The sequence below is a fragment of the Gorilla gorilla genome, chromosome 5 (assembly GCF_029281585.2).
Source record: "Gorilla gorilla gorilla isolate KB3781 chromosome 5, NHGRI_mGorGor1-v2.1_pri, whole genome shotgun sequence".
NCBI lineage: Eukaryota > Metazoa > Chordata > Mammalia > Primates > Hominidae > Gorilla > Gorilla gorilla.
In genome coordinates, this window is record NC_073229.2 from 188,376,551 (window position 1) to 188,388,151 (window position 11,601).

Genomic DNA, 11,601 nt, shown 5'->3' on the forward strand with positions numbered 1-11,601 from the left:
ATCCATTACCTCCTAAGTAAGCAATGCTAATATAGAAAGTCATTTTCTCAGTACATACTCTATAATGAAGTGACTCTTAGATGGGATTGCCTAGTTGATTTATTACTGCAACTAGGTGATGAGAAGACTTCCACTGGAAGGCTTTTACAATTTATCAGGTTTTGTTGGCCTAAGGAAGGGTAATTACTTTTCTGGGGTTGATGTGATGTGTGAACCAATACAAGCACTGGGAATATGAGCAATAACCAATCTTCTACTCAGGCAAAATTAAATCGCAATGCATTTACTATATGTAGAATAGACATATACAGTAACAGTTCCAAGGGCTAGTTCCTGAAACATCATAATCTTCAAATTCACAAATGCAATATGATGTATACATTTGTCCTTCCATGCATGTGACAGCCAGGGGCTAGGGGCACTCATTAGTCAAAGGATGTGCTTTCACAACTAGGCTCACATAAAATCGTCCTCTAGAAATTGTAAATCAGTGCATGTCATGACTTTCAAAATGACTCATGAATAATAAAAATCACAAATGCTAACCTTTTAATTCCTAATGTATTTTTAAAATTTGTATGGTGGATCAGACTTCTTTTCTAATCATCAGTCATAAGTTTTTTATATCATTTTGTACTAATAAGACATGAGACTCTTTAGCCTAAAAAACAGAGGACGATGAGGGCACAAAGTAACTGCCTTCAAATATTCAAAATGTCACCATGTGGAAGCTGAAATGGATTTATTGTATAATACTCCAGAAAGTAAAATACACAGCAATAGATAGTGACAATAAGAAAGCAAATTTAGGTCTATCATAAGAAGGACATCCCTAATAATTATAGTTCAACAATGGGATGGTTGTGTTTTAGGTTTAGGTTTTCTGCAAAGCAATGAACTTCCCATCAATGAGAGAATTCAAATAGAGGCTCAGTTCAACGTCAGAGAGAAGATGGAAGTGATTCCTACATTAGGTGCAGGTTGGACTAGATTACCTAGGAAATGACTTAAGAGTCTAAGCATGTGTGTTGGGTGATGTATAATACTGATATATCAAAGTTCTAGGTAAGATTTCTGGCACTTATGAAATTTATTAAATGAATGAATGTCTTTATACATTTTTAGTGATACATTTTGAAAAGTCTTATGTCAGAGAGCATTTCTTAGGGAAAATGAAAGATGTTTCTAAACCTCCTGAGCCCCATGAACATGAAAGAACTTGTTTCAATACTGTGTGTTTTCAAATCCCTTTTATCCCATCAACATTAAAAATCATAAGGCTGTTAAGAATTGAGATGGGGTTTAAGATGATGAAGTGAGTTGTAGTGAACAGTTGCTAGTTGGTCTATCTGGGATCCCTCTCCTCTTTTTCTTTTCTGATAAGAGCCCCCTCTTCTCCTTTGTGGAAACTATTTTTTCTCTCATTTTATCTATGTGTTTCTATTCCAATCCTAATTGAAATAAATTGTCATACACAGAATTGAATTGAGAAATGCAATAAAATAGATTGCATTATGTTCCACTGAATGCAATCTATTTTACTGAAGCCCTATTATGTGCCAGGAACTGTGAGTGGGAAGAACTAACAATACAATAGAACCCATGAGAGTCCCTTGTTTTAGTCAACTTATGGTTAGAGACAAAAAAGGCCAAGTAATGGCAATTGAGAGCATGAAAATGCAGATCGGGGGTAGGTACTAGATGCTGAGGGAGCACACAGGGAGGCCCTTGGACCCTCTTGGAGATCAGGGATTCATACAGTTTTGTGGCACAGTTCAGAAATGCTTATATTCACATGTGTGTCTTGAAATCAAATGTGCCCTGAATAATAATGAAGAGCTAGCCAGATAGATGAGAAGAAAGGATGTTCAAATTGCTTAGGGGCAACATGTCTAAAGCTAAGAGAACATATTTGGGAGGCTTCAGATGTTCTCATTTTCATCTCTCCTGTTGTCTTTGGGTTTCCCTGAGAACTCTTCCCGATTCATGGTTGTTGCCAGAGCACTGTTGGAATGGGGGTGGAGTGGGTGGGAGGGGAAGTGTGCTGTCATCTCATGATTCCATCTAGGTCTCTAGCAGACGTGTCCCCACCTCCAGGTAATATAGGGTGACTCACAGGACGAGTGTCTGGGAGATGCTCTTTCCCAAGGTTGATGAGGCTCAGGTAGACTTTTACCCTGGAGAGCAGGTCTTTGTTGTAGAGAACACTCTGCACGGCAGGCCTTTGTTGTAGAGAATACTCTGCCATATTTCATAATGGTTACATTTCCCCTCCCAGGGCCAGAGCCAGGAGGGAACCTTCGGGACTCACCATGAGAACGTGGTGAGGCTCCTGAAGGCAAAATGTGAAAGTGTGGCCCTCCCCTAGGAACACACTCTCCTGACTTTCTCATTCTCAGGCCACTCCATACACAGCCTCTCGTAGCTCATCAAAATTACAATTTTTTTTTTTTGAGACAGAGTCTCGCCCTGCTGCCCAGCCTGGAGTGCAGTGGCGTGATCTCGGCTCACTGCAACCTCTGCCTCCTGGATTCAAGCAATTATCCTGCCTCAGCCTCCCGAGTAGCTGGGATTACAGGCGCGTGCCACCACGCCTGGCTAATTTTTATATTTTTAGTAGAGACGGGGTTTCACCATGTTGGCCAGGCTGGTCTTGAACTCCTGACCTCAGATGATCCACCTGCCTCGGCCTCCCAACAAAATTACAATTTAGATGTTCCTACCAGTTTAGGACAAAAGCAGCTTTTGTTCCATGTCAGCAGATCCTGGCTGGAACTCTCTGGATCTGTCTGTTCCTTCAAGTTCTAGGACGGTATAGTTTGCCCTGTGAACTCAGTTTTCTGATGTGTTCAGGAAAATTCACTGATTTTCAGTTTTTTTTTTTTAATTGTGTAGATAGCAGTGATGACTTCCAACCTGTTTCCATGTCAGATCTGAAACTGAAAGTATCACAGTGGAATCAAACTAGAAATGTTATCAGGAAAATAACAATAACCTTTGCAAACACTTGGAACCTGAGTAACACATTTCTAAAAAATCTACAGGTCAAAGAGAGAATCTTGAGGACAAATTTAAAAATATATCAAACTTAATAAAATAAATATAGAACATTTTTCTTCTCTCAGTCAAAGCATTGTTGACAGAAAAATTCACAGCAATTCAGTCATCTAATATCCTACCTCAACAATTCAAAATAAAAAGAAAAAAAAGCCCCAGTGCAATCAATAGAAAATAAATACTAATGTTAACAGCATAAATCAATGATATTGAAAACAGAAATAATAGAGAAAATCGATGAAAAAAAAGCTGGCCTTCAGAAATATCAATATAATTGACAAACATCTAGTAAATCTGACAAAGGGAAAAAGAGAAGGCACAAATTGTTTATATCTGAAATAAAACTGGGGATATCACTACCAACCCTGCAGAAATCAACAGGCTAATAATAGAACACTATGAACAGCTTTACACACACAAAATTAGATGAGTTGAACCAAATCCTTGAAATAACACACACACTATCATAACTCACCCAATATGAAATAGTTACTCTGAATAGCACTATAATTATTAATACAATTGAATACATGATTGAAAAACTCTCCCCAAAAAGAGAGCTGCAAGCTCAGTTGGTTCCACTGAAGAAGAGTTCTACACAGACTCATCTAGAAAACTGATGAAGAAAGAATACTTTCTAACTAATTTTATAAACCTAATATTACTCTGTGTGATGGTTAATACTGAGTGTCAATTTGACTGCATTGAAGGATGCAAAGAATTGTTCCTGGGTGTGTCTGTGAGGGTGTTGCCAAAGGAGATTAAGATTTAAGTCAGTGGACTGGGAAAGGCAGACTCACCCTCAATCTGGGTGGGCACAATCTAATCAGCCGCCAGCGTGGCCAGAATACAAAGCAGGCAGAAGAACGTGGAAGGACTAGGCAGCTTAGTCTTCTGGCCTCCATCTTTCTCCTGTGCTGGATGCTTTTTGCCCTGGAACATCAGACTCCAAGTTCTTCAGCTTTGGGACTCTTGGACCTTTGACCGTAGACTGAAGGCTGCACTGTTGTCTTCCCTACTTTTGAGGTTTTGGGACTTGGGCTGGCTTCCTTGCTCCTCAGCTTACAGACACAGCCTATTGTGGGACCTCACCTTGTAATTGTGTGAGTCAATACTCCTTAATAAACTCCCCTTTGTATATATATCTATCTTATTATTTCAGTCCCCCTGGAGAACCCTGACTGATACACTCTGCACATTTGTTGAAAATCAATTGACTGTACATGTGTGGGTCTCATTCCATTTCTGTCTTGTTCCATGACCTGTTTGCTATCTTGTTCCCAGTGCCACACTGTCCTGAAATCCAGTAGTTACATTTCATCAATTAGAACCTGCAACCCCATGTTGAACAAAAATGGTGAGAAGGAAATATCTGTGACTTGCTCCTGATCTTCAGCCTCCCACCCCTAGGTATGATGCTGTTTATAGTTGTGGGTTTTTGTTTTGTTTTGTAGATGCTGCTTATCCAGTTGAAGACGTTTCCTTCAATTTCTAGTTTGCTGACATTTACTTCATCAGTAATGGTTGTTGGATTTTGTCAAGTGCTTGCTTTTTCTTCATTGATTGGGATGATCATATACTTTTTTTCAGTTTACTAATGTAATAAATTACATTCATTGATTTTTTAAATATTACACCAATCTCATATTCCTCAGCTAAATCCCAAGTGGTCATAATGCATTATGCTTTTGATACATTGTTGGATTCAATTTTCTAAAATTGTTAACAATTATTTTTTCATGTATGTCTATGTGTTATATTGGTCTGTAGTTTTCATTTGTTGTAATGTCTTTCTTAAATAGCTTTGTATTGATCTATATTTGGTATATACAAAACTGTACATATTTAATGTATACAATTTGATGAGTTTGGATATATGTATACAACTGTGGAACCACCACAATCAAGGGAAGAGACATATCCGGCACCTCTAGAAACTTCCTCCTCTGCCTTTGTTTTGTTGTTTTTCTGTGGTAAAAACACTTAAAAACTTAAGTGCACAATACAGTGCTGTCAACTTACAGGCACTCTATTGTAGAGCAGATCTCTAGAACTTATTCATGTCATGCAACTGAAATTTTATGTCCATTGAACAACACTCCCCTGTCTGGTTTTAATATGAGGGTAATGGTGGCTTCGCTGACTGGGTTGGGAAGTATTCGTTCCTCTGGAATTTTTCTGGGAGAGCTTAAATAAAATTGGTATTATTTCTTCTTTAAAAAATTGGTAGAATTTCACAGTAAGGCAATCTGGGCCTGGGGATTTCTTTGTGGAAAGGCTTTCAATTATGAATTCAGTTTGTTTAGTAGATAGAGTGCTACTTAGGTTTTCTATTTCTCCTTGTGTGAAGTTTTGATAGTCACATCTCAAAGAATTTGTCCATTTCATCTAAATTGTCAACTTACTGGAGTGTTTGGATATCCACAGGCCAAAAAAAAAAGAATATGTGTCTTGACCTAAACCTTACACTATATACAAAAATTAACTCAAAATAGATCACAGACTTAAATATAAAATTAAAAAATTACAAAGTATTTAGAAAAAAACAGAATCTCCATGATCTAGGGCTAGGTAAAGTATTCTTAGACTTGACACCAAATGGAGTATCCATAAAGGGCAAAATTGGTAAATTTGACTCCATTAAACTAAAGAACTTTTGCTCTTCCAAAGACCTTATTAAGAGGATGAACTAAAGAATTTTGCTCTTCCAAAGACCTTATTAAGAGGATGAAACATTACAGAAAATATTTTCAGACTGAGAATCTAACAAAGGACTGATCTTTAGCATTTATAAAGAACTATTAAAACTCCATAGGAAAGTAAAACAATACAATTAGGACCTAGACATGTCACTGAAGAGGAAATGCAGATAGCAAACACGCATGTAAAAGTATGTTTAACATCACTAGCTATTAGGGAAATGTAAATTAAAACCAAAATCAGATATCTCTGAATGCCTATCAGAATAGCTGAAATTAAAAATAATGACACCACCAAATACTTGCAAGGATGCTGACAAATGGATCACTCCTACATTTCTGATAGTAATGTAAAATGTTTCAGCCACTTTGGAAAAGAATTTGGCAGTTTCTTAAATAACTAAACATACCAGCACCATGTGACCCAACAATTATCCAAAAAGAATGAAGGTTTATGTTCACATAAAATTTGTACACAAATCTTAATTGTAGCTTTATTCATAACAGCCTCAAATGGGAAACAAATAAGATATTTTTAAATTAGTGAATGTTTAAACAAGCCTTGCTATGTCCAAAACATGGAATACTACTCAACAATGAAAAGGAATGAGCTGTTAATACATGCATGTTAGTATATTGATACATGCAACAACCTTGATGACTCTTCAGAAAATTATGTTGAGAAAATGAAATCAATCTCAAAAAGTTGTATACTATCTAGTACCATTTATAAAACATTCTTGAAATAACAAAATTATCAAAACAGAGAGACACAACTGTGGTTGCCAGGAGCTAAGGATAGAGGAGAGGGAAGTGAGTGTGGCTTTAAAAGTTCAACATAAGGGATGTTTGTGGTGATGGAAATGTTCTGTATCTTGACTGTATCATTGTCAATATCTGCAAGGTGTTACCACTGGGGGAATTGGGCAAAGGGTATATTGGATCTCCCTGTATTGTTTCTTACAACTGCATGCATATCTACAATTATATACAAATTTAATTAATAGAAACCAAGTCTGGACACATTTGGTGAGAAATAAAAATAGAATGTGTGAAAATATGCTTATTGTTCCAGAGGAACAATAAGGCTTGGTCAGGTAAAATAACCTGTCAAGTCTGGGCCAGAATACATCACTGGCTTTGGGGTACTACTTTAGTTTGAAACTGTTATGAAATTGCCTTCTCCCCTGCCCCTCCATAAGACACGCATTCTGGTGGAAATGTACTTTCCATTTCTTCCTTAAGTTGCACTGAGAAAAGCTTGAGGGAGGAGGTTGAAATATGACTGACCTGATTCGTGGCATGAATAGTTTGAGACCCATATGGTTTATTTTAAGGGCATCTCTATTCTTTCTCTTCCCCTGCTGAAAAACAGTCCAACATTAGCCACCCTGCAAATTCTATTTACTTGCCAACCAATGTCTCACTTTTTACAAGACAACTTCCCTCTGAGGTGTGGCCTTATGCTAATGTATAAGAATTTATTTGAATTCATGGAAAATATTGCTTCTTATATGCCATTCAAAGTGTTAATATGATTAACATGTAAGTGTTCCTTATAGACAACTAATAAAATGATGAATGCAAGTAAGTACTGATGGTATTAGAAGACAATATTTTAGCTTCTTCTCAAGGTGCTTCAAGTATCCTTGAGTTTTAGAGAGCATTTTACCAGGTAGCTTACTGAGGCCCTAATCATAGCATCCTCTAGAATAAAACAGGAATACTTAATTCCTCCTTTCCTGAAAATTGTGAAAATGTGTAATTTCAGAAAAGAATAAATGCCTGAGGATTGAAATTGGCAACCAATCTTTGAAAGCCTAGTAGACACCCGATGCCTTCAACATGTCTTATATGACCCTTGCCTCCAGCCTGTAAGGTGAGTTTTGTTTTCCCCACGTAGCCTAAACGCACCTACTATAAATCAAAAGTAGAGTTTACATTCCCTTTTTTTTCTTAGACGAAGCTTACTAATGTATAAAGTCCCACTGATTTCTTTTTTAGAAGGTAGTTCATAGGCACTCCACCACAAAGTGTCCCTTACGTGTTCCTGAGAGTTCCAGGGAATAAGCAGTGCTCCCTCCCAATCACATTTTCAACAGTTTTGCTCAGCCCACCTTCAGCCACCTTGTCTTGATGTCAAGCTGTGGCCTTTGCTGTTGATGATGGTCACTTTCTTGGGTGTGGAAACATGGCTGGCAAGCCTTGCTGATACTTCCATATGAGCCACGGGCTTGCCACTGACGGTCGATTTTCCAGAGCTCATCCTGCGTTTCTCATGCTCCCCCTGAATTTACCAGGCACCTTTACCTGGGATGCTGGTGGCCCCAGGAATGGGACCCTTCTTAGGCAACACCGTTGTTGCTTTCCTGTAGAGAGGATGGCGCTGTCTTCTGCTGCCAGCTTGTGGCTTGTCATGCGACAGCCAAGGAAGTCCTCCTGCACAACAGAACCATCCCATGCCCTGCTGGCCTCAGGTTCAGCTTAAATACCCCTCCCTCCCTGCCTGCGTTACGGTAGGAGGCCGACTTTCTCCTGGCATGCCTGCTGATTTCCTGCCCCACATTAGATCGCTTCTGGGGTGCCTGACATTCAGAATACTCCTTACCTTTATCAGTCAGGTGATGTTGACCCATGGTTCTATGAGATAATCTCAAAATAATCTAGATTTGGTACGTTCCAGAAATTTGGATTAGTTTGTTTGGTTTGTGGCTGCGTAACATACTTACTTGCCCGTTTACCTTGGCACAGGCTTGGAGAGGAGACACCGGAAGCATGAGCTCCTGAGATGACAAAGACTTTACTTTGATTTCACAGTTTAGAAAATCAAGCCATTTCCCTCTGCCTCCTGAGTCACTTTAGTCTGAGCAAGGATAACAAAGTTTAGTGAACCCGAAAGCATATTTAGGAAGCGCTATATTGTGAGGTTGAAGCTGAAAATAAGATTGTTTTATTCAGGGTCAGACCCTATTTACTACAAACCTCATTAATTCTTTGCTTTAGAATAATAAGGGGGCTTGGGCAATGGCCCCACACACATGGGTGTGATCATAGTTGAGGGTTAACAAGATGTCTGGGCTTATTCATTTATCTGTTTAATAATAGCTTTTGTTTCCCCTTATCTAGTTCACCAATATTAAAAGATAATGGTGACGAATTTATATTTCACTGGATTTAATTTGCTAGATTACTGGTCCCTCAGGACATGTTATAATTGTTATTTTCCAAATAATCGAATGCAAACATCTCAAGATTGTTTAGTTGGGGGCATGGAATTGAAAGTGATCATTTCCAGACAATCTATTTGTAATACAATTTGCAACTACATTATGCCACTTGCTCTAGGAGAACATGGGTAAATTGATTTGCAAGTAAAATATTTGGTAGAATTAATATTAGTGCCATTTTATGTGACTTGTAAAATTCCAGTGTTACTTTAGAGACTGCTTGTGAATGCTAAAATTACTTGTAACTTTTATTAATTAATAGTGAAGCAGAATTGTTGTAGTTGGCTAAAAAATATAGACTTGTTAATTGTGCCCTGTAATTTTTTTTTTTTTTTTTTTTTCTGGGATGGACTCTCATTCTGTTGCCCAGGCTGGAGTGCAGTGGTGTGATCTCAGCTCACTGAAACCTCCACCTCCCGGATTCAAGCAATTCTCTTGCCTCAGCCTCCTGAGTAGCTGGGATTACAGGTACCCTCTATCATGCCCGGGTAATTTAAATACTTTATGGAGCACATATAACTTACGAGAGCAGCATTCTTGCATAAAGTAAACATTAAAACATATCTTCATTTTATGTATTTTATACATGCTTGCCCACGTTGTGTGTTCATGTTTTTATCTTTTTAACCTATTTATACTGGCATTTGAGAATTAGTGTCCTGAATTTGCAAAACTGGAATTTTAATTGAAGTCCAATTTGTGTAAATCAGATTTACACAGTAGCACCGGCTTCTTGTAATTAGAACGATAAGACTGACATTTTCCTTGGAAAACCGCTCATGCACCATGTTCATCTCTAGTTGCTTATTTTGCTTCTGATAGGGGTTTTACAATTGGAATCCAACATTTGTTCTCGTATCACATAAAACTTTGCTTTAGTAAATGCTACACAAAAATTACAAAAAGCCGAAGATGGACTCAGTAGATACTTCCACTTGTATTTAATTTGTGGATGTGTGCAGAGATATGTTATCTCGGGTTTCTAAGGAAAGGCATAGAATCAAACAGAAACCCATGGGAAAATAAGCTTATTCCACGCTGCTGTGAGAAACAAAATGTGCACATAAGTAAATTATGTAGAGTTAAAACATTCCTTGTACTAAGTTAGCATTCAGCATATAAAATAGACCATTATTATTTTACTGATCCCTTTATGTCCCTTTCTGACTGCATTCTCTATAGAGTAATCCAATTTCCTGAGTTTTACATTAATCATTCCTTTGTTTTTTTAATGGTATAATAATCTATGTATATAGAATGAACCACAATGCTCTAGTTAATTTATTAGTTAATTTATTTTCACTGCTCTTTAGCGTTCCACTTTAAAGATATTTTGCAATTGATTTGTCAGTGCTACTATGGCTAGGTATTCCAGGTCATTACTTCTTCTTGTTATTATGAATGGTGCTACTCTAAACATCCTCATACACCTCCTGGTATACATGAGCAATATTTTCTCTGGGGGTTTGCTTAGTTATAGGTATTCCGATGTTCAGCTTTGCAAGGGAATACCAAAGTGTACTTCAATGCATTTGCACCAGTTTCCCCTGTCACTGGCATGTATTTGTTCTCATTGTTCTACTTCCTTACCAACATTGGATATCACTAGACTTAAATTTTTGCTAATTTGATAGTAGTAAAGTAGATTTTAAATTGTGGATTTAATTTTCATTTTTCTGATACATACTGTTCTCATGTCATACAAAGCTTTGTTTTAGTAAATGCTACAAAAAGTACAAAAAGGTAACAGGGGACTCAACAGATATTTCCATTTGTGTTTAATTTGTGGATATGTGGAGAGATCAGTATGTTATCTTGGATTTCTAAGGAAAGGCATGGAATCAAATGGAAAACCATGGAAAGTAAGTTTATTCCCTGCTGTTGAGCCTCGTTTCAGATTTTTGTGGGCCATTCCTGTGTCTATTTCTGTCTTTTTTTTGTTTTCTGTCGTTTAAGCCCTCTTTGGGGGCCAATTTTTCCATCGAGTTGTTGGTCTTTTTCTTGTGATTAGTAAACTATATCTATATACACACACGTGTGCACACACACACATACTTTGTATACTAATCCTTCATCCATTTTAAGTGGTGAAAATATTGTCTCTCAGTGTGTGGCTTGCCATTTCACTTTATGGTATCTTTGAGAAATAGAAACGTTTTCGTTTTAATGTAGTTATAATTATCCATCTTGTATAATTTTCCATTCTGTTTTTTGGGGTCTTATTTAAGAAATCCTTTCGCTTAGAGGTCATAGGATTTTCTTACATTTTTTCTGAAGAGGTTAATAGAAATGTCAATATTTTCCATATGAATACCACTTACTATAGACTTCATTCTTTCCCCACTCATCTGCCATGCACGCTCTGTCATATATCATCTGCATATATGTGGATCTCTTTCTGGTCTCCCTGAATGTTCACGTCGGTCTTAATGTTACACTGTTTTAATTACTACCACTTTACAATACACTTTGGTTACTATTACTTGCTTAAATATTTATAACTTTATTACCATTACTTTATAACAAGCTTTAATATCCAGTAGGGCAATTACTTCTACCTTGTTCTTCAAGAGAGCTTTGGCAATCCTTGGTCATTTATATTTTCTTCTAAATTTTAG

The 11,601-nt window shown here is 37.3% G+C and overlaps 1 long non-coding RNA gene across 1 annotated transcript in view; it reads left to right on the forward strand.

Annotated features, from left to right (window-relative positions):
- Positions 1 to 9,573, forward strand: part of LOC129534108 (uncharacterized) — a 132,227-nt gene extending 122,654 nt beyond the window's left edge. The window contains exons 2-4 of the long non-coding RNA XR_008680532.2: positions 4,342 to 4,467; positions 7,528 to 7,635; positions 9,354 to 9,573. This is a non-coding gene — a long non-coding RNA (uncharacterized lncRNA). The remainder of the gene's footprint in view (positions 1 to 4,341; positions 4,468 to 7,527; positions 7,636 to 9,353) is intronic.
- The last annotated feature ends 2,028 nt before the right edge of the window (positions 9,574 to 11,601 follow it).